A 23,995-nucleotide genomic window follows, 5' to 3' on the forward strand; every position below is an offset into this window, starting at 1 on the left:
TCAGAGGATGGAGGAGCAGCAAAAGGCCATTCAAGCCTATACATCCACCTATGACATAGGCAAAGGAGGTGGTATGCACCTGACTCAAGCGCAGTGGAGAATGATTTCCGTGTTGTGCAAGGTTCTCCAGCCCTTCGAACTTGCCACATGTGAAGTCAGTTCAGACACTGCCAGCTTGAGTCAGGTCATTCCCCTCATCAGGCTTTTGCAGAAGCAGCTGGAGAAAGTGAAGGAGGAGCTAAGACGGAGCGATTCCGCTTGGCTTGTGGGACTTGTGGATGAAGCCCTTCATTCGCTTTGCCATGATTCCAAGGTTGTCAATCTGTTGAAATCAGACCACTACATTTTGGCCACCGTGCTCGATCCTAGGTTTAAAGCCTATGTGGTGTCTCTCTTTCCGGCCGACACAAGCCTGCAGAGGTGCAAAGACCTGCTGGTGAAAACACTGTCAGCTGAAGCGGAACGTGACACGTCAACAGCTCCTTCTTCATTTTCTCCCGCAACTGGGGCTGCCAGGAAAAAACTTAGGTATCCTAAGCAAACCACTGGCGGTGATGCAGGGCAGGCAGGACCAAGTTTGGACATCTGGTCCAGACTGAAGGACCTGGCGACAATTTCTGACATGTCTACTGTCACTGCATATGATACTGTCACCATTGACAGAATGGTGGAGGATTACATCGGTGACAGCATCCAAGTAGGCATGTCAGACAGTCCGTACCTGCACTGGCAGGAAAAAGAGGCAATTTGGAGGCCCCTGTACAAACTGGCTCTATTTTACCTGAGTTGCCCCCCCTCCAGTGTGTACTGCGAAAGAGTGTTTAGTGCAGCCGGGAACTTGTCAGCGAAAGGCGTAGGAGGTTGCTTCCACAAAATGTGGAGAAGATGATGTTTATAAAAATGAATTATCAACTCTTCCAGGGAGACCAGCCTCCAGAACGTACAGAGGGACCTGTGGTGGTGGATTCCAGCGGGGACGAATTAATACTCTGTGAGGATGAGGATGTACACAACACTGAAGAGGGTGAGGAATCGGTGGATGAGGAGGATGAGGACGACATCTTGCCTCCGTAGAGCCAGTTTGAGCAGGGACAGATTAATTGCCAGCTTGTTTTGTGGGGGCCCAAACGAACCAATTATTTCAGCCACAGTCGTGAGGCAGACCCTGGCGCTGAAATTATTGGTTTGTTAGAGTGTGCATGTCATGTTTATACAACATAAGGGTGGGTGGGAGGGCCCAAGGTCAATTCCATTTTGCACCACTTTTTTTTCTTTGCATTATGTACAGTTTGGGGCCTAGTTTTTCAAACTGCCATCCTGTCTGCCTCTGCAGTGTCACTCCTAGATGGGCCACGTGTTTGTGCCGCCCACTCTTGTCGCTTAGCATAGTCATCCAGCTACCTCGGTGCAACCTTTTGGACATAAAAACACTATTGTGAGGTGTGAGGTGTTCAGAATAGACTGGAAATGAGTGGAAATTAAGGTTATTGAGGTTAATAATAGCATAGGAACAGAAAAACCCACAAATTCTGTGATTTTAGCTGTTTTTATGCTTTTTAAAAAAAAAATACAGATCCAAAACACAAAACCCAGTATCCAAAACACGGAAGGGTGGTTTTGGCAAAACCAATCCAGATCCAAAATACGAAGAAAGATCCAGATCCAAAACAAAAAAACAAAACACGAAAAGTGGCAGGTGCACACCCCTAGTACTAACCAATAAACCTTTTACACCTAAATCCCGGGTCTGACCCGAGAATAGGAACATGGTTCCAAAGAAGGTCAGACCCGGGACAGACACCTTTGACACACTGGTGCCGACAGAGGTTATTTCTGGATCGGCACCGTTTACACTGCGCACGGGTGCAGTGGAACTCTTCTGCCAGCACTTGGAGATGACATAATCTCCAAGTGCAGGGAAATCCAGATCCAGGTTGGATGACGCAGGTTACACGTTTATATACACAGATCATTCCTGTGTTAAACCCTGCAAGCTACCAGGGTTGCTCAACCTGGGAATCCAACCCTGGCCCCTTTTACACAGAGCATCAACCCGGGTTAACAGGCAATAACCTGGGTTTTAACAGCAGTGTAAAATGGGTATAAATCAACCGTGCTCAATCATGGATATCCCCAAATCCTACACTATTAGGGTGCCTTGCTGTTGCGCACACAGGGGGGGTTTCTAAGCACCCAGAACCCCCCCAGACGGGCCACTTTATTACAGAGACGGAGAAAGCCTTGTCTCTGTCTCTGCACCAGCCGCGGGTCACCCACTATTTCCTTCAGCTACCGGTTAGGGTTAGCTGTCAGCGCTTCCGCATCAGGTGATATGAAAGCCACCTGACGGGGAAGCGTTAATAGCTGAACCGGCAGCGTCCGGGCAGCGAGCTGCAATCACAACTCAGTGATCCCAGAGTGAGCGTGGGAGAGCCTGAGGGAGGATCGCTATCGCCAGCAGCGCGGCACCTAGGAGGACCTCTGAAGCTAGCAGTAGGAAAAGCTGCTGTATGCTATGTGTGTGTATTTGTACTTTGTAAGTATGCTGTGTGTGTGTATGCTTCAGTATGTGTATGTATGTGGTGTGAATGCTATGTATGTCTGTACTGAATGCTGTGTGTGTATATGCTATGTGTACGTGTGTCTCACATATATATAACCTACACACACATAAACATGGTATATATATATATATATATATTGTGATAGGATCACTGGTAAAGTGGTCTGTGGCAGGTACATTTGTCCCAGATTCCTGTCTTTTGTGTTTTAAACCCCCAGGAGAAAGTCTGCAGTGTAGCAGGCTTGAGTTTCAGCTTTTTGAAAAGCCGGTTTGGGACCTGGGGGTTGTGGGTGAGAGGAGAGGGAGGGCTCCACCCACGGCCACTCCAGGTTTTGGTTCTCGCAGCCTGGTAACAGGATTGTTAGTTTTCCACCTGAGAGTGGCCAATATAAGCCTAGTTTGTTTAGGGCTGATTGTCTCACCTGGGAGAGCAGACAGGGAGTTTGCTCAGAGACACTTGGATACCTAACTGTGAGTGTTGTGCTGTGCTTTTGTTGCTGGCGAGGGCATTAGGCCCTGCCAGGTTCTGGTAGTGAGGGAACTACCTGTGAAGTTAGTGCCCCGACAGGGCTAGGATTTTTATTTAGATTTTCTTTATGTTTCTGACATTGTACAATAAAGACTGGCGCCGACCAGCTTGTACTTGCATCCAGACTGGTGTGCTGCTTCCCTGCTGCTGTGTGTGTGTGTAAGGAAGGAGTCCTCTACCCAGGAGAGGGACCCCCTAACCTAACTGTGTCACAATATGGTGGAGAATGCGGGCACCCACCCACACTGAAGTTGCAGCGAGAGGAAAACTTTCCGTTTAAAATTTAAAGGGACAGACACCCAATTTGTGAGTGTGGAAATAACCCTGTGTCCTTGGAGTCCCATAGAGGAGGCGTCAGCCAATGCTCAGAGAGGCAAGGTTCAGCTTCCAACCTACACCCCAGGACAAAATGGAGGACATTATTAAGGCCTTGCTTCAAGCTACAGCAGTTCAGCAGGAATCTACCAGAGCTCAGCAGGAGACTAACAGACTTCAACAGGTCGCCATTGAGGAAACCCGCCAGGCCTTAGCGGAAAACAGCCAGGCCATAAGAGAGGTGGTACAGCACCTGGTTGCCCGGCCCAGAGATGTTAATACTGGTCCTCCCACCACCACTCACTCCGTACGAGCCAGTCACTTCCTCCAAAAGATGACTTCGGGCGATGATGTGGAGGCCTATCTCGCCGCATTTGAAAGAACGGCCAAAAGGGAGAGTTGGCCCCAGGAGCAGTGGGCAAGTCTGGTGGCACCTTTTTTGTCTGGGGAGCCACAAAAAGCATATTTCGACTTATGCCTGGCTGATGCCAAGGACTATAAAAAACTAAAACAGGAGATCCTAACTCACTTGGGAGTCACCACCTTTGTTCATGCCCAACGGGTCCACCGCTGGGAGTTCCATAAGGACAAGCCTCCACGTTCACAGATGCATGACCTCGTCCATCTGTCCTCAAAATGGCTACAGCCCGAGACGCTGACGGGACCACAGATCGTGGAAAGGGTCGTGATGGACCGGTACCTGCGATCAGTACCTGTGACTCAGCGCAAGTGGGTGAGCCATGCAGACCCTAAGTCCGCGGACCAGTTGGTTGAGCTGGTGGAGAGGTATGTGGCGGCTGAGGAGCTGATGAGTATGCCCCACCGAGCCCCGATGGCGCACCGGCGAACTCCCAGAGACACTGGTAAGACTGTTCCAGGGGAGAAGGGTGCTGGGCGGTGGAATGTACCTAAGACTGAGGGTGTAGAACCTGGAGACAGGCCTGCCAGGCCAGGAAGGTTCTTGCCCCGTAAACGACTAGACATTAATATGACTCAGTGTTTCCAATGTGGTGGCTTCGGCCATATTGCCGCTAATTGTGCACTTACAACTGAACCTATGCAATGTGATACTGCTCATGTCTACCGCAGGGGGTCTTTCTTTGCACAGATAGCCTGTACGGCTGACCGGCAGGCTGTGACTGATAAGCACATGTGTGTACTCACTGTAGATGGCAACCGAGTAGAGGCACTGTTAGACTCTGGTAGCTTGGTGACACTTATAAAAACTGAGCTGGTGAACCCCTTGAGGCATACAGGGAAAACTGTTGGTGTGACCTGCATACATGGGGATACTCGATATTATGTTACGGCCGAGGTGAACATCGAGACACCATGTGGCTCTGCTATAGTTTCTGTGGGTTTGGTGCATGGTCTGGTGTACGATGCAATATTGGGGAGAGACTTTGCTCACTTCTGGAAGTTGTGGGAAAGCCGTTTTGTTCCAGAGGTGAACAACCCCGATCCATTTGAGAAGGTTGTCGATGTAGTGGAGGAGGGAGTTTCTTCTGAGTCAGAGTTATTCCCTTTTTCTACTATGGTTGGTGAACTAGAGAATGCGGAACATGATGGTGGCCCGCCAACTGATGTGCCTCCCATTGAGGTGGGAAGTGTTGTTGGGCCAGGTGATCGTCTGCCTGATTTAGAGGTCAGAAGAGAGGTCTTTGCCGTGGAGCAGTTGAATGACCCTACTTTGGTAAAAGCCAGGGAGAATGTAAAAGTAGTTGATGGTAAACCCGTAGACCCTGATAGTCCTTTGTCCTATCCCCACATGGCAATGTGTCAGGATTTGTTATATCAGGTGACTAAGAAGGGGGAAGATGTTGTGGAACAACTAATAGTTCCCAAAGCCTACAGAAGAACAGTGTTGGATCTGGCCCATGGTCATATAACGGCAGGCCATCTAGGGGTAGAGAAAACCACTGAGCGAATAATGCAGAGGTTTTTCTGGCCCGGGCTTCATAAAGAGGTATCTGCCTTGGCGCATCCTGCCCTGAGTGTCAGTATCATGCTCCCAGGCCACATTTTAAGGGTCCACTAGTTCCATTGCCTATCATAGAGGTGCCGTTTGAAAGAATAGCGATGGATTTGGTTGGACCCTTAATGAAGTCTGCCAGGGGACACCAGTATATTCTGGTCATAATGGATTACGCTACCAGGTACCCAGAAGCGATCCCGTTGCGCAATACGTCAACCAAGACCATTGCCAGAGAGCTAGTTCATATCTTTAGCAGGCTGGGTATACCTAAGGAGATACTAACTGACCAGGGTACACCGTTTATGTCCAAAGTCATGAAAGAGTTATGCCGCCTGTTCAAAATCGAACAGTTAAGAACTTCGGTTTATCACCCCCAAACCGATGGGCTGGTCGAGAGGTTTAACAAGACGTTAAAACACATGCTTAGGAAAGTGGTCGACAAGGATGGTAGGGATTGGGACTACTTATTGCCGTATTTATTGTTGGCCATAAGAGAAGTTCCCCAGTCCTCCACCGGGTTTTCACCCTTCGACTTGTTGTATGGGAGACACCCAAGGGATTTACTAGACATTGCCAAAGAGACATGGGAGGGGCAGTCTAGTCCTTACAAAACGATGATTGAGTATGTTTCTCAAATGCAGGAGAGAATTGCTACCGTAGTGCCGATAGTGAGAGAGCACCTGGAACAGGCTCAACAGACACAGCAGAGGGTATACAACCGCAATGCTCGGTTACGCAGCTTTGCTCCTGGGGACAGAGTGTTAGTATTGGTTCCCACTGTGGAAAATAAACTTTTGGCTAAATGGCAAGGGCCCTTTGAAATCTTAGAAAGAGTGGGGCAGGTCAATTACAAAGTTTACCAGCCGGGGAAAAGAAAGCTGGAACAGATATACCATATAAATCTGTTAAAGCCCTGGAAAGATAGAACGGTACTGTCGGCCGTCCGAGACCCTCCAGTAAGTCCAGGGCCCTTAGTTCCCGAAGTGACAGTGGCAAAAACCCTGTCGGCAATTCAACAACAAGAGGTCAAGGAGTTTCTGATTAGAAATAGGGTGCTGTTCTCTGACGTACCTGGGAAAACCTCGGTCATTAAACATGACATCAACACTGACCCAGGGGTTAAAGTTAATCTAAAGCCCTATAGGTTACCAGAAGCACAAAGAGAATCGGTGTCAAAAGAAATTAAAAATATGCTAGAGTTAGGGGTTATTGAAGAATCACATAGTGAATGGTCAAGTCCCATTGTGTTGATTCCAAAGCCCGACGGGAGTGTGCGTTTCTGCAACGACTTCCGAAAGTTGAACAGTGTTTCAAAATTCGATGCCTACCCGATGCCAAGAGTGGATGAACTGATTGAGAGACTAGGGATGGCAAGGTATTTAACCACTCTTGACCTAACCAAAGGGTATTGGCAAGTACCGTTAACCGAGAGCGCCAAACAAAAGACAGCTTTTTCAGCGCCAGAGGGCTTGTTTCAGTACAAGATGTTGCCCTTCGGGCTACATGGGGGACCTGCTACCTTCCAAAGAATGATGGACAGGATTCTAAGGCCCCATAGACTGTATGCGGCTGCTTATCTGGATGACGAGGTCGTTCATAGTCCTGATTGTCAGTCTCACTTACCCAGGGTGCAAGCAGTGTTGGACTCCATCTATAAGGCAGGTTTGACAGCCATCCCAAAAAAGTGTTGTCTAGGCATGGAGGAAGTAAAATATCTGGGATACGCCATTGGCAGAGGCCTGATAAAGCCTCAGCTCAATAAAGTTAATGCCATACAAAACTGGCCACGGCCTCTGAATAAGAAGCAGGTGAGAGCCTTCTTGGGAATTACGGGGTACTACAGGAGGTTTATAGCCAACTTTGCCACCATGGCAGTCCCACTGACTGACCTGACCAAAGGCAAACAAAAAGTCATGGTAGAATGGAGTCCTGAGGCAGAGAAAGCTTTTCAGGAGTTGAAAGTAGCGTTGTGTTCCCAACCAGTCCTGATGACTCCTAATTTTGAAAGGGAATTCATGGTACAAACCGATGCATCAGAAGTAGGTATAGGAGCGGTCCTGTCCCAGAACAAGAAGGGTGAGGAACACCCTATTTTCTATCTTAGCAGAAAGTTGAATGTACATGAGAGAAACTATGCCACAGTGGAGAAGGAGGCGTTGGCCATAAAGTGGGCGTTAGAGGCTCTCAGGTACTACTTGGTCGGAAGAAAGTTCAAATTGATCACTGACCATGCCCCTCTGAAGTAGATGTCTGAAAATAAGGACAGTAATGCGAGAATTACAAGATGGTTCTTGGCATTACAAACTTTTACATTTTCAGTGGAACACAGGCCAGGAAGCCAGCTGGCCAATGCTGACGCGTTGTCATGCGTTCATTGTTTGGGGGCTTCAGTTGTTCCGCCCCACAGGTCGAAACAAAGGGGGGGGATATGTGATAGGATCACTGGTAAAGTGGTCTGTGGCAGGTACATTTGTCCCAGATTCCTGTCTTTTGTGTTTTAAACCCCCAGGAGAAAGTCTGCAGTGTAGCAGGCTTGAGTTTTGGCTTTTTGAAAAGCCGGTTTGGGACCTGGGGGTTGTGGGTCAGAGGAGAGGGAGGGCTCCACCCACGGCCACTCCAGGTTTTGGTTCTCGCAGCCTGGTAACAGGATTGTTAGTTTTCCACCTGAGAGTGGCCAATATAAGCCTAGTTTGTTTAGGGCTGATTGTCTCACCTGGGAGAGCAGACAGGGAGTTTGCTCAGAGACACTTGGATACCTAACTGTGAGTGTTGTGCTGTGCTTTTGTTGCTGGCGAGGACATTAGGCCCTGCCAGGTTCTGGTAGTGAGGGAACTACCTGTGAAGTTAGTGCCCCGACAGGGCTAGGATTTATATTTATGTTTTCTTTATGTTTCTGACATTGTACAATAAAGACTGGCGCCGACCAGCTTGTACTTGCATCCAGACTGGTGTGCTGCTTCCCTGCTGTTGTGTGTGTGTGTAAGGAAGGAGTCCTCTACCCAGGAGAGGGACCCCCTAACCTAACTGTGTCACAATATATATATATATATATATATATATATATACACACATAAAAAGAACAAGTTGCTGATGCTTTATATACTTTAACGTACCCAAAATTCCAGGAAGTTTGCATTGCGTTTGGCAGATAACTACATGGGATGTAGTTACCAAGTCACCAAACTTAAAGCGGACAATGAGAACGGGGAACCTGACAGGTGGAAGATGCCATCATTATAAAGTTGCAAACAAAAAGTGTGGTGGTTGCTCAGATCAGCTTAATGACTTAGCACAGGTGCTTGTAAAGGGCGGGGTTTACACTGAACATAGAAAAAAGGGATTTGCCCTCCAGCACACTGTAGCAAAATCAAAACATACTTAAATCCTACATAATAATAGAGATTCAGAGGTATTAGTTACATACATTTGCAAATATATGAATAAGCGGCAGGCCAATTGTCAAGGCTCCTCTATACTGGCGTCCCTAACATTAAGGGGTTCACTTCAGAGAAGCAGGGTACCCCAAAAATTCCAGCCAAGGACCATCCCCAGGGCATCACACGAAAAGGGGAAAAAAGGTGATGGTGAAGTGTAAAGGATAGATGTGTAAGAATAAATCAATAAGTGTTAATGAAATGCGAAAGAATTAAAATGACATAAATAATAAATAAACAATTAGAAAAGTGATAAAAATATTCTATGTGAATTAAGTGGTGATGCCCTGATAAAGGTCCAGCCAGAACAACTCTGGAGGCCCCACTCCAAAATGCTCACCCCAAAATAATTATTGCTACATAATAGTAGCACCCACTCTGGGTCATATAATTACAAATTGGTGTACTGCATAATAACAGCACATGTATAAGCTGAGAGCTAACTCACCTTGGAGGTACCCCGGAAACCTCCACATGGCACTATAAGGACCAGCACCTCTTCCTAATGCTGACTCCCTTCATGCCTCTCAGAACTGCAACAAAAAGTGTGGTGGTTGCTCAGATCAGCTTAATGACTTAGCAGAGGTGCTTGTAAAGGGTGGGGTTTACACTGAACACAGAAAAAAGGGATTTGCCCTCCAGCACACTGTAGCAAAATAAAAAAATAATTAAATCCTACATAATAATAGAGATTCAGAGGTATTAGTTACATACATTTGCAAATATTTTTTGGGGTACTCTGCTTCTCGGACGTGAATTCCTTAATGTTAGGGACGCCAGTATAGAGGAGCCTTGACGATTGGCCTGGCGCCTATTCATATATTTGCAAATGTATGTAACTAATACCTCTGAATCTCTATTATCATGTAGGATTTAAGTATTTTTTGATTTTGCTACAGTGTGCTGGAGGGCAAATCCCTTTTTTCTGTGATCATTATAAAGTTGTAAAGCCAGCACTGTTGAAATGTTTTAACTTGTTATTAGCATATCGGCATGCTGTCTATGACCTATCAGGGTCCCTATTCTTATTGTGGACCTTATGATAGGCGACAACACATAACAAACATGTTTACATGGAAAGCTGAAAGGAATCATGAACAAAAATGTGACTATAAATGTTTTATGTTTAAAGGGGAACTATCATTACTGTGCTTTGCCTTTTAATATTCTTCAACCATAAAATGAACACTAGACATTTGCACTGCTCCCCGCACCAGAAATCCTCTCTTACAGCTGTTGTTTATTTCTATGGGGTCCATCCATCATCGGGGCCGGAAGGGAGAGAATTTAGTTACCATGGCCCCCATTTACTAACAAGTTTTATCACCAAAACGAGTGATAAATTTCTCTATGTATGATAAATGATGCTCCAGCCAATCAGCTCCCAACTGTCAACTGTTAGAAAAATGACAGTTGGGTGCTGATTGGCTGGAGCACCATTTATCATACATAGTGAAATTTATCACTCTTTTTGGTGATAAAACTTGTTAGTAAATGAGGCCCCGTGTCTGCCGGGCTGCCCTGACGTCAGTGTGCAGAGTCCGGCATCCGCGTTGGCCTATGGGTGGAGCTGCTGCGGCTGAGCACACACAACAGCTCCATCTCAGCCATTTTAGTATTCAGTGCTGAGAGAAGTGTCTGCGGTGCTCTCTCTGCAGAGGAAACAGAAAAGTTTCAGGCTGTACGTGGTGAGGAGGGTGATTTCAGGTTGCCAAGCATGTCTTCACGTAGGCTGAATTGCAGCAGGTGGTGGGTCACTTTAGGACTAACCCCAACACCCTCTTTATTTTCCTAAAACTCAAATTTCCATTGACAGTGGGCTTTTTAAAATGTTTTTATATACAATATCAATTTTAGTCATTACATATAAAGCAGCTCTGTTCAAAAATGGAGCATACCTAACTTCCATCAAGATGTGACAGAGGATTTTTGGGCATTAATACAGGGGGGAGAGCAAAGCAACATGCTGCATGGTGAACAATAATCTCATTACTATGCATTTACGTCCACCCCAGGCTGTACGTCCTCCCCAGGCTGTACGTCCTCCCCAGGCTGTACGTCCTCCCCAGGCTGTACGTCCTCCCCACGCTGCAACTCCCGCTATGAGCACATCCCCAGCAACCAGCTGAGCAAAGCGCCCAAGAGCATGAAAATATTTAGCAATGATTGGAAATACTGGGATTTTTCCTCCATATTGTCATAATACACAGATTGATGAGCAGACTGACATCTTAAAACATCATTCTAAATCAGGGGTTCCCAACTACGGTCCTCAAGGCACACTAAGTCCAGGATTTAAGGATAGCCATACTTCAGCACAGGTGACTTAATTAGTTCCTCAATTACTTTGATTTAAAAATCTGTGCTCAACCATGGATATCACTAAAACCAGGACTCTGCCTTGAGGACAGAGGTTGGGAATCACTGTTCTAAATAGTAGAGAATTGTGCTACTGCACCAGCCCCATAAGTAACTGCTATTGCAGATAGTAATACAGTAAGTCCAGTTTACTACAGATCTATTAGTAATAAAAATAGGATAGACCTATATAATTCACTAATTACTCCTAAAGGTGGGTACACACTAGACCATATGTTGCCCGATCCGGCAGATCGAGCCATCATATCGTCCATATCGACAAATGTGTACCCAGTAGGGGTGTGCACCGGCCACTTTTCGTGTTTTGTGTTTTGGTTTTGGATCTGGATCTTTCTTCGTGTTTTGGATCTGGATTGGTTTTGCCAAAACCACCCTTCCGTGTTTTGGGTTCTGGGTTTTGGATCTGTATTTTTTTGAAAAAAAGCATAAAAACAGCTAAAATCACAGAATTTGTAGGTTTTTCTGCTCCTATGCTATTATTAACCTCAATAACCTTAATTTCCACTCATTTCCAGTCTATTCTGAACACCTCACACCTCACAATAGTGTTTTTATGTCCAAAAGGTTGCACCGAGGTAGCTGGATGACTATGCTAAGCGACACGAGTGGGCGGCACAAACACGTGACCCATCTAGGAGTGACACTGCAGTGGCAGACAGGATGGCAGTTAGAAAAACTAGGCCCCAAACTGTACATAATGCAAAGAAAAAAAAGAGGTGCAAGATGGAATTGTCCTTGGGCCCTCCCACCCACCCTTATGTTGTATAAACAGGACATGCACACTTTAACAAATCAATCATTTCAGCGCCAGGGTCTGCCACACAACTGTGGCTGAAATGATTGGTTTGTTTGGGCCCCCACAAAACAAGCTGGCAATTAATGTGTCCCTGCACAAACTGGCTCTACGGAGGCAAGATGTCATCCTCATCCTCCTCATCCACCGATTCCTCACCCTCTTCAGTGTGTACATCCTCATCCTCACAAAGTATTAACTCGTCCCCACTTGAATCCACCACCACAGGTCCCTCTGTACCTTCTGGAGGCTGGTCTCCCTGGAAGAGCTGATAATTCATTTTGATGAACATCATCTTCTCCACATTCTGTGGAAGCAACCTCCTACGCCTTTCGCTGACAAGGTTCCCGGCTGCACTAAACACTCTTTCGGAGTACACACTGGAGGGGGGGCAACTCAGGTAAAATAGAGCCAGTTTGTACAGGGGCCTCCAAATTGCCTCTTTTTCCTGCCAGTACAGGTATGGACTGTCTGACATGCCTACTTGGATGCTGTCACCGATGTAATCCTCCACCATTCTGTCAATGGTGACAGTATCATATGCAGTGACAGTAGACATGTCAGAAATTGTTGCCAGGTCCTTCAGTCTGGACCAGATGTCCAAACTTGGTCCTGCCTGCCCTGCATCACCGCCAGAGGGTTGCTTAGGATACCTAAGTTTTTTCCTGGCAGCCCCAGTTGCGGGAGAAAATGAAGGAGCCGTTGACGTGTCATGTTCCGCTTCAGCTGACAGTGTGTTCACCAGCAGGTCTTTGCACCTCTGCAGGCTTGTGTCGGCCGGGAAGAGAGACACCACATAGGCTTTAAACCTAGGATCGAGCACGGTGGCCAAAATGTAGTGGTCTGATTTCAACAGATTGACCACCCTGGAATCCTGGCAAAGCGAATGAAGGGCTTCATCCACAAGTCCCACATGCCGAGCGGAATCGCTCCGTCTTAGCTCCTCCTTCACTTTCTCCAGCTGCTTCTGCAAAAGCCTGATGAGGGGAATGACCTGACTCAAGCTGGCAGTGTCTGAACTGACTTCACATGTGGCAAGTTCGAAGGGCTGGAGAACCTTGCACAACACGGAAATCATTCTCCACTGCGCTTGAGTCAGGTGCATACCCCCTCCTTTGCCTATGTCATAGGTGGATGTATAGGCTTGTATGGCCTTTTGCTGCTCCTCCATCCTCTGAAGCATATAGAGGGTTGAGTTCCACCGCGTCACAACCTCTTGCTTCAGGTGATGGCGGGGCAGGTTCAAGAGTGTTTGCTGGCGCTCCAGTCTTCGGCACGCAGTCGCTGAATGGCGAAAGTGGCCAGAAATTTTTCGGGCCACCCAAAGCGCCTCCAGCACGCCCCTGTCGCTTTTCAGAAAATTCTGCACCACCAAGTTTATTGTGTGAGCAAAACATGGGACGTGCTGGAATTTGCCCAGATGTAATGCCCGCACAATATTGGTGGCGTTGTCAGATATCACAAATCCCCAGGAGAGTCTAAGTGGGGTAAGCCACTGGGCGATGATTTCCCTCAGTTTCTCTAAGAGGTTGTCGGCGGTGTGCCTCTTACTGAAACCGGTGATACACAGCGTAGCCTGCCTTGTAACGAGCTGGCGTTTCTGAGATGCTGCTACTGGTGACGCTGCTGCTGTTGCTGCGTAAGGTGATACATCTACCCAGTGGGCTGCCCTGTTCCACTTGTCCACATGTCCGTGGTTAAGTGGACATTGTGTACAACGGCATTTTTCAGGACACTGAGGACACTTTTTCTGACGTTTCTGTACAGTCTCGGTATCGCCTGCCTAGTGAAGTGGAATCTAGACGGGATTTGGAACCGGGGACACACTACCTCCATCAATTGTCTAAATCCCACTGCACTAATGGCGGATACCGGACGCACGTCTAACACCAACATAGCAGTCAAGGCCTCAGTTATACGTTTTGCTTCAGGATGACTGCTGTCGTACTTCATCCTCCTCGCTAAGGACTGTTGGAGGGTCAATTGTTTAGTAAAAGTAGTAGTGTTCCTACTTCCTCTCTGGGATGATGAACGACTCCCAGCAGCAGCAACAGCAGCAGCGACAGCAGTAGGCGTAGCAATGCAGGATCCTCCGGAGGAATCCCGGATAGGAGAGTCAGTCATGCCAGTGACGTGGCCTGCAGGACTACTTCCGATCCTAAGGAGGAAATTGACGAGGAGGGAGTTGACGGTGTGGTTTGCAGGCGCTTGGATACAACAGGACAACGGGATTTAGGTGTCCCTGGACTGCTTACGGTCTTAGCCAAAGTTTCTGAACTTGACAGTAACTTTTTATGAACGCGCTGCAGGTGACGTATAAGGGAGGATGTTCCTAGGTGGTTGACGTCCCTACCCCTACTTATTTCACCTTTACATATGGTACATATGGCAAGACAGTTGTTGTCCGGATTTGGATAGAAATATTGCCAGACCAAAGAGGTGGAATGTTTGGTCTTCTGCCCAGGCATGACCGTGATGGGCTTTTTCATCCCACGGACAACAACTGTCTCCCCCGGAGCCTGATTTAAACAAACCACATCACCATCAGAATCCTCCTCGCCAACTTCCTCCTCAGCGCCAGCTACACCAGTATCCTCATCCTGTTGTACTTCAACAGTGACATCTTCAATTTGCATATCAGCAAGTGGACTGTGGGTGCTCCTTTCAGCACTTGCAGGGGGCGTGCAAATGGTGGAAAGAGCCACCTCTTCCCGTCCAGTGCTGGGAAGGTCAGGCATCGCAACCACCACCACACTTGGACTCTCCTTGGGGATTTGTGATATCTTCTTAGAAAGCACAGTTCTTCGCTGTGCTTTTGCCAGCTTAACTCTTTTGATTTTTTTAGTGGGAGGAGGGCTTCCATCGTCATGTGAAGCTGAACCACTAGTCATGAACATACTAGGGATCGACCTTAGCCGTTCCTTGCCACTCCGTGTCGTAAATGGCATATTGGCAAGTTTACGTTTCTCTTCAGCTGATTTAAATGTCTTTTTCAAGGTCATTTTCCTGAACTTTGCCATTTGGGATTGTATGTGCCCTCTACTATGACATTGGGCATCGGCCTTGGCAGACGACTTTGATGGCATGTTATCGTCTATGTCATGACTAGTGGCAGCAGCTTCAGCACTAGGAGGAAGTGGTTCTTGATCTTTCTCTATTTTATTTTTATCGGAGAAAGTTTGGTTCTCCATTTATGTTATATCAATTTGATATATACGTGCGGCTAAACACAGAAAATATTTTTTTTTTTGGTTTGGACTGGAGTGTACTTTCGGGGGTTACAGCACCCTTAACGGTCAAGCCAGCCGGCCCTTTACTTATGACACAGGCGCACGCTTGGCACTACTTTGTTGATGCACGTGCGGCTACTGCGCACACAATTCACACAGAAAAATTTTTTTTTTTTGGTTTGGACTGGAGTGTACTTTGGGGGTTACAGCACCCTTTAACGGTCAAGCCAGCTGGCCCTTTACTTATGACACAGGCGCACGCTTGGCACTACTTTGTTGATGCACGTGCGGCTACTGCGCACACAATTCACAAACACAGAAAATAATTTTTTTTTTTGGTTTGGACTGGAGTGTACTTTCGGGGGTTACAGCACCCTTAACGGTCAAGCCAGCCGGCCCTTTACTTATGACACAGGCGCACGCTTGGCACTACTTTGTTGATGCACGTGCGGCTACTGCGCACACAATTCACAAACACAGAAAATAATTTTTTTTTTGGTTTGGACTGGAGTGTACTTTCGGGGGTTACAGCACCCTTAATGGTCAAGCCAGCTGGCCCTTTACTTATGACACAGGCGCACGCTTGGCACTACTTTGTTGATGCACGTGCGGCTACTGCGCACACAATTCACAAACACAGAAAATAATTTTTTTTTTGGTTTGGACTGGAGTGTACTTTGGGGGTTACAGCACCCTTTAACGGTCAAGCCAGCCGGCCCTTTACTTATGACACAGACGCACGCTTGGCACTACTTTGTTGATGCACGTGCGACTACTGCGCACACAATTCACAAACACAGAAAATAATTTTTTTTTTGGTTTGGACTGGAGTGTACTTTCGGGGGTTACAGCACCCTTTAACGGTCAAGCCAGCCGGCCCTTTACTTATGACACAGGCGCACGCTTGGCACTACTTTGTTGATGCACGTGCGGCTACTGCGCACACAATTCACAAACACAGAAAATAATTTTTTTTTTGGTTTGGACTGGAGTGTACTTTCGGGGGTTACAGCACCCTTAACGGTCAAGCCAGCCGGCCCTTTACTTATGACACAGGCGCACGCTTGGCACTACTTTGTTGATGCACGTGCGGCTACTGCGCACACAATTCACATACACAGAAAATAATTTTTTTTTTGGTTTGGACTGGAGTGTACTTTGGGGGTTACAGCACCCTTTAACGGTCAAGCCAGCCGGCCCTTTACTTATGACACAGACGCACGCTTGGCACTACTTTGTTGATGCACGTGCGACTACTGCGCACACAATTCACAAACACAGAAAATATATTTTTTTTTGGTTTGGACTGGAGTGTACTTTCGGGGGTTACAGCACCCTTTAACGGTCAAGCCAGCCGGCCCTTTACTTATGACACAGGCGCACGCTTGGCACTACTTTGTTGATGCACGTGCGGCTACTGCGCACACAATTCACAAACACAGAAAATAATTTTTTTTTTGGTTTGGACTGGAGTGTACTTTCGGGGGTTACAGCACCCTTTAATGGTCAAGCCAGCCGGCCCTTTACTTATGACACAGGCGCATGCTTGGCACTACTTTGTTGATGCACGTGCGGCTACTGCGCACACAATTCACAAACACAGAAAATAATTATTTTTTTGGTTTGGACTGGAGTGTACTTTGGGGGTTACAGCACCCTTTAACGGTCAAGCCAGCCGGCCCTTTACTTATGACACAGGCGCACGCTTGTCACTACTTTGTTGATGCACGTGCGGCTACTGCGCACACAATTCACAAACACAGAAAATATATTATTTTTTTAGCACTTGGGGGGAGCACCCCTGATGGACAGAGCACCCCCTGGACAACACTACAGCACCCCTTTAGGACTGGGACACTGCACAGGACTTTGGAGTGGACACAGCCCCTATGGAGAACTGACTGCACAACACAGTCCAGCCAGCCCCTATGGATTTTGAAGTAGTGGACACAGCCCCTATTAACAACAGCAGCACAGCACAACACAGCCAGCCCCTATGGACTTTGAAGTAGTGGACAACAGCAGCACTACACTACACTACACTACACAGCCCTAACTCCCACCCTCCCTCTTCACTGTCCACAGCCGAGTGAGAAAATGGCGCCGACGCGGGTACCTTATATAGGATCCAAAACCCGCGAGACTCGGAAGGCGGGATGATGACGTTTTGCCTCGATTTCAGATCCGAGTCAGGCGGGAAAAGTCGAGCCTGACTCGGATCGGACTCGGATCGGGGGGGTTCGGATTTCAGAAATCCGAACCCGCTCACCCCTAGTACCCAGCAATGGCCGACCATGCACTCTCGCAAGCTGTCCATCAGAGTCGCTCTGCCAGCCTGCATGCAGGCCGCCTGATTGACCCAGCTGCCGACGCCAGGCAGGTGAATAGAGGCGGTGCCCGACATATCGGGCGGTCGTGTAATGTGTACCGGCCACCAGATAAGTCGGCCCTTCGGGCGTCACATTGTTAGGTGTTTACCCAGCTTAAGGTCTCCCTTGATATTAATGCCTTCCTCTGTGTAGTCCATACATCACCACCGGCTGCACTAGCCGCATCACCTTCTGTGGGTGGCACTATCTTCCCAGTGGTATTCGGGAAGAAGGAACATGCACAGAAGATAGCAAAGTCTGACACAGTGCCAGATTCGTTGGTTTCAATGTGAGGTGCCTATGTGCACCGTACACCCTACATCTATAAGCGCTACACCTATACCCCTGATGTAAACAATACAAAAAAGCAGTATGTGAACATTACATTGAGAAGGATGGAAAAGTGGTAATTTCATATTTCTAGCAAATAGCCTCTTTATCTGCAAGTGATATATTTCTCTTTTGCCTAAGATGAAGACTGACTGTATTGATTAACAATGTTTGGAATGTGGGATAGTAAATGGAAATGCTCCAAAAAAAAAAAAACAGTTTTAAATTTCTGTGGAGTTTGGTTCAAGGGTTTTGATCAAAATCGAACAGTTCAATCTGGTTTGACAGCTGCAGGAGACCTGCCCGCAATCAGTGACCTTCCAACTTTGTGTTTGAGGTTTAAATGTTGCAGTTGCTACAGACATTAAAATAAGCTATAAACCTATAGAGCCTTAAATGGCTACATTTTACAGTGTTTTTAAAAGTAGTTTTTTTTTAACTGCTAACAATACTGTGTTTGATTTTGAAGTTTGCTGTTGACATGGAAAACTATTAAAACCTCCCCCACTGTGACGGCATACGCAACTTGAGTACTCATTGCATGCGACGACACTTGCAATTTCTGAGACAGGTCAGACCTGCTGTAATTCTGCTTGAGGGTTCGATGTTATTCGATGTTGCCGATGTATACGCAGGACTGCGAGGTATTACTGATGTGAGATAGCGGTAGTGAGCGTCTCTATGCTGGCTGAACGGTTGCAAACATTATCATATTTTCGCAGCAGAACTGGGTGTGTAATCACAGCTGTGATCGCAATAGCTATCCATGCTGAATCAGGCCCTATGTATGTAGTCATTAAGCTTGAACCAGCTTCAACATGGTCAATTCTAAAATGTACTGCAAATTTGCAAACTTTAGAACCAGTTGGAGAACTACTTTGAAACAATTACAAGCATCTTTAATGGCAAATATGTGCTATTTTATTAATAAGCTATTTATTTTTGTTTGTTTGTTTAAAGGGGTGACGTTATATCTTTAGTTACAATAGTTCCTTTTTTTTCTACTCCATACACATTGGTTAGTAGCCTTGTTGGTCTCTTGTCAATATCTTAAAAGCATAGATAAAGACACGAGGGGCCCAAGAAGTGATTTTATTTTTGATATTTCTTAATAGTCCATAAGTGGCCTGCACAAGAGGGGAAAATGGAGCACTCTATTGCCACCTACTGGGTACATGTGACATGAACAGTTCTCTTTTCAAAAATGCGGCCAGTCATTTTACTTGCATGATCAAGGTAGTCAAACACATATAATAAAGTACACAGATGCATGTGTATGCTCATTAGTTACAGTATATTTTCTTTGTAGTGTATTGGTCATTGCAATGCACTAACAATCAATATCACTTTTTTATATGTAATCTACAAATACGGTGTTCTTTCCAGCGATTTTACTATGTATACTTATTTTATAACAATAATTGTGGGGCTAATTCAGCTTAGGACAGAATTGCAAAGCTGCACACAGGCAGCTTTGCAATTCCATCCTTGCTAATATGCAAATGCAGCAGTAGGTCTATGACACCGAGGTCGCAGGCTGGGGTCACCATGCAATGGTAGCAAAGCAATGGTCGCAATGGTAGACGGCACCAGGCCGCCGGCTAGCTGAGCAAGCCTCAGCTTACTGAGGCTGACCGGGCTGTGAGGCCAGGAAACTGCGGCCTTTCCACTACTGTAAAATGGGACAGACACCCCCGTTTCCGGGAACGCCGGCTGCCTCTGCCCAGCCCCTTAAATGATTCTGCCTGTCAATTAGGCAGAGGCATAGAAGGGCCTGCGTGCGTTCACACTGGACTCGTTCTGCACAGTCGCAGAATTGGTCCTGCGCACGTGCAAATTCCCGATAATCTGGAATCTGTGATCAGCATTGCACATACGTGTAATGCTGAATTATCTCCTGTGTGCTCAATGCAGATCATGAGAGGGATGTTTAAATGATTACCAGAAACTTATGGCACGAATCTTTGCAAACTGTGTCTGTTTTTAAGTGTGTTCTTGCAGGCTACAAGCCTGTATCTGTGGACCAGCATTGAGAGTACATGCATTCATGTAAGTGCTTATGTTTGAGAATGCTGATGGCACTGTCAACAAGATGTGTGGGGAGTCTGCTCAATGGGCTTTTCATATTCTGTTAAGCACCAGGCTTTGGGAAATGGGGGAGGTTTAGCTTTCAGATGCTGATCATGTTTTCCTAGGGAAAAACTGAGGACACTTTCTGTGAATGCTGCTGGCGAGAAAAGTGTGGGTAGCAGTTTAGATAAATTCAAGTTATTTTTAATTTTTTTTTTGCTCATCACAAATATGCAGCTTTCCACCTGAAAGCCTAGCACCCTGCTGGGCTTTAATCCAGCCCAATTCACCCAGCCGCACTGGAAGTGCTGTACTTCCACTCTCAGTACACTGATTACCCTTACTCTGAATGCCACCACCTGCAAGAAAGGCTGTTTTTTCGTCTCTCTGCTGTTCTTGAGTAGGAAGTAAAAGATGATAATTTATGGCAAACATTAATTAATTGTTTATAAAATGAGTTTTTTTCACTCCCCCCCCTCCATCTATCCTCTATTCCAGTATTCCAGAGTCCAGGTTTGAATGAGTGAAGCTGAGATCTTCTCATAGTGAAGTGTTTTGAGATTAACACTATCAAAGCTAAAATGGACACTCTGCTACTTCAGATTATTGTTAGAATGCTTAGTCATTGAGGGCCCATTTAACAATGAAGCTGCATACACACACAACGATGTTAGTAACCAACCATTTTAGTGCATGATTTTCGTTCAGATTTTCCCTTGAAAAAGTGACAGAAAATCGATCACTAAAAATCGTTGGTCACTAAATTACTGAAAGATTTTCATAAACGATGAACGATTTTTTAATCATGAACAAAAATCGTTTGTTGGACAGTCAGAATGGCCGATGAACTACAAACTACAAACGTAAACGATTATCGTTCATCGTTCACCTTAACAAAGATGAACGTGGGATAAGCATTGCAGGGGGGCACCGGGCTGGAGATCCGTCCTCTCCGCTGCTTGCTTTCAGAGCACCTGCAATGGGTGCAAGGTGTGCAGTGCACACGAGCCCCTGAGTCCAGGGGAGTTCACACACCACACACCCTGCACCCAGCAGCCCGGCTGCAGAAATCACTGGGAAAATGGCCACCACGGCCATATCTCCGGTGATTTGCGCATGCACAGTAGAGATGTCCGGGAACACGGCGCGGGTGCTATGTTCCCGGAGGCATGCGCAGTAGACTCTGGTACAATGCCAGAGTCTACTGCTGCGTCGGAGAGAAGGTTGGTCCGATCGGAGCCTACACACGGGCCCCCTCTATCTTAAAGCGCCTCTGAGCCCGGACATAGTGTCCTGTGATTTCTGGGCATTCCCTGCCTTGAAAAAACAACTGTGCAGAAAAATGCCACAGCTGCAACACTGATACTGCGTTTCCACCTAAGTCCTTGGTCTTTTTCGAGATTTGGAACACAGGACCTCATTCAGACCCGCTCGATAGATGCATATGCAATTTTGAGAAGGCAGGCGATCGCACAGCAAGGCATTAGCACGCCCAGTATGTCTTAACGAGCGATCGCTCTGTGTATGCAGATGCCCACCAGCCTGTCTTAAGACGCCCACTTGCACACATCATCTCCAGGAAGTGTATGCAACCGCTGGTACATCGAGTACCATCGGATGTGATCACAGCACTTGTGGCTAGGGTCGGACTGGCCCACAGGGGCACAGGGGAAACCCCCGGTGGGCCCCACTGCCAAAGGGCCCACCCCTCCTCTAGGGATCAGGATCAAAACTGTGCACTTGAATTATCCATTATACATGCAGTATGTTACATTATACTCAGGGCCGCCATCAGGGGGGGACTGCCGGGACTTGAGTCCCGGGCCCAGACACCCGGACACCCTCAGGTACCGCAGTTGCACAGTAAAATGAATTTACTGACAGTGACAGGACCCGCCCACCCGCTCCACCTACCTCAACCGCGGCCAGACACTCAGGGGGGCTGCTAGCTTCTATACCTGTACTTTGAAAAAGTTACAGACACGGCCTGGGGGCCCTCCTTCCAGCACGCTGCGGCTGCCCTCTACTACCCCCAGAGGCTGCGTGGCTGGGCCAGAGGGCAGGATGCCACTCTCCCATCCCACGCCCCCCACGCCGGCCGGTATGACTTAACTGTGGGGTGGAGAGGGGCCGCCAGCTGTCTGCAGCCGCACAGACATGCAGGACCCGGCACTGTATAGGTGAATCTTGTTCTGATCTGAATGGAGAAGCTGAGCAACAATGGGGTGGGTCGGGGCCCGGCTGCCTGATGATTCCTCGGTTATTTAAGCCAGTGTTCCGAGGAGTCTGTGAGGTAATCTGTCTGCTTGTCTACTCCACTGGCTGAGAGAACCGATGAGTCATCAGGAAGCTCCGCCCTCACCCCTGTCTGTGTGGTCACTGGTCAGGTGTTCAGCTTCTCCAGTGAGTGACCCCGGCAGCCAGCGTCAGGCATGACAGCAGCATGCAGACTCAGAGGAGCCAACTTCCACTTCCAGGCAGAAGAAGCAGAAGAATGAAGACAGCCCTGGATGACTTTCCCTTTCTGGCCAGTGTTAATGTAGGTAAGTGACAGTGTTGTCCAGGGGGTGGAGGGGGAGCACAGTGTGGGTGAGAGGAGGTAAGGGGGGAGCACAGTGTGGGTGAGAGGAGGGAAGGGGGGGCACAGTGTGGGTGAGAGGAGGGAAGGGGGGGCATAGTGTGGGTGAGATGAGGGAAGGGGGGGCACAGTGTGGGTGAGATGAGGGAAGGGGGAGCACAGTGTGGGTAAGAGGAGGGAAGGGGGGCACAGTGTGGATGAGAGGAGGGAGTGGGGAGCACAGTGTGGGTGAGAGGAGGGAAGGGGGGGCACAGTGTGGGTGAGATGAGGGAAGGGGGAGCACAGTGTGGGTGAGAGGAGGGAAGGAGGGGCACAGTGTGTGTGAGATGAAAGAAGGGGGGGCACGGTGTGTGTGAGATGAGAGAAGGGGGGGCACGGTGTGTGTGAGATGAGGGAAGGGGGAGGCACGGTGTGGGTGAGAGGAGGGCAGGGGGGGCACAGTGTAGGTGAGAGGAGGGAAGGAGAGGGCACAGTGTGGGTGAGATGAGGGAAGGGGGGCATAGTGTGGGTGAGATGAGGGAAGGGGGGGCACAGTGTGGGTGAGATGAGGGAAGGGGAGGCATAGTGTGGGTGAGATGAGGGAAGGGGGAGCACAGTGTGGGTGAGATGAGGGAAGGGGGAGCACAGTGTGGGTGAGATGAGGGAAGGGGAGGCATAGTGTGGGTGTGATGAGGGAAAGGGAGGCATAGTGTGGGTGAGATGAAGAAAGGGGGAGCACAGTGCGGGATACGGGAAGGGATGCACAATGCAGGATGTGGAACACAGTGGGATATATATAGGGGGCATAATGCAGAACATATAGGGGGAGGTACATACAGACATATGACAGGACAAGACAAGGAAAAACAAATGGGAAGCATAATGTAAATATAAAATATTTTATGATGGCAATAGCATGTTAGTAAGACCTTATATCGGCTTCTTTGCTGTTCAAGTTGAGTCCGTAATGAAGTCAAGCTACCGCCCAGAGGCAAGTGAAGATCCAGCACTTGGGAAGCTGAGGAGCGGCGCTGACCCCTGCGGGGAAGGGCTGGTGTAGAGGGTACCCCTCTGTGCCCGCCAAGGTCAGCAGAGCAGGTAATGTCCCAGTGGGTCAACCCTTCCTCATTACCACCCTAGAACACCAGGGTATTGGGCCTTATTCCCTGGGCATGCAGTCGGGCGGTACGCTCATGGGCGAGTGCTAGGCCCATGGTTAGATGGGGGGGTTTAATGCTTAATAACTCACTTCCTTATTTATCCTTCATATATTAATATATAAATGTGCAGCCAGCCGCTGACTATTCCTCCCCCCCGCCATCGCACAATAGAGTGAGTCAAGTGATTAATGAGTCACTTCTCACCCAACCAAACTCCTGCTCCACCGCATACATACACCAAAATAAAGTTTATTTTGTGAGCCGGCACGGCGTAACGTCAAAGTGGGGTTG

At 47.7% G+C, this 23,995-nt stretch overlaps 1 long non-coding RNA gene across 1 annotated transcript in view; it reads left to right on the plus strand.

Annotated features, from left to right (window-relative positions):
* Positions 1–22,415: 22,415 nt before the first annotated feature.
* LOC148477193 (uncharacterized) overlaps positions 22,416–23,995 on the plus strand; it is a 29,404-nt gene continuing 27,824 nt past the window's right edge. The window contains exons 1-2 of the long non-coding RNA XR_015872534.1: positions 22,416–22,530; positions 23,501–23,642. This is a non-coding gene — a long non-coding RNA (uncharacterized LOC148477193). The remainder of the gene's footprint in view (positions 22,531–23,500; positions 23,643–23,995) is intronic.

This window comes from Taudactylus pleione, unplaced genomic scaffold (assembly GCF_031769625.1).
Source record: "Taudactylus pleione unplaced genomic scaffold, aTauple2 ptg000737l, whole genome shotgun sequence".
Lineage (NCBI taxonomy): Eukaryota > Metazoa > Chordata > Amphibia > Anura > Myobatrachidae > Taudactylus > Taudactylus pleione.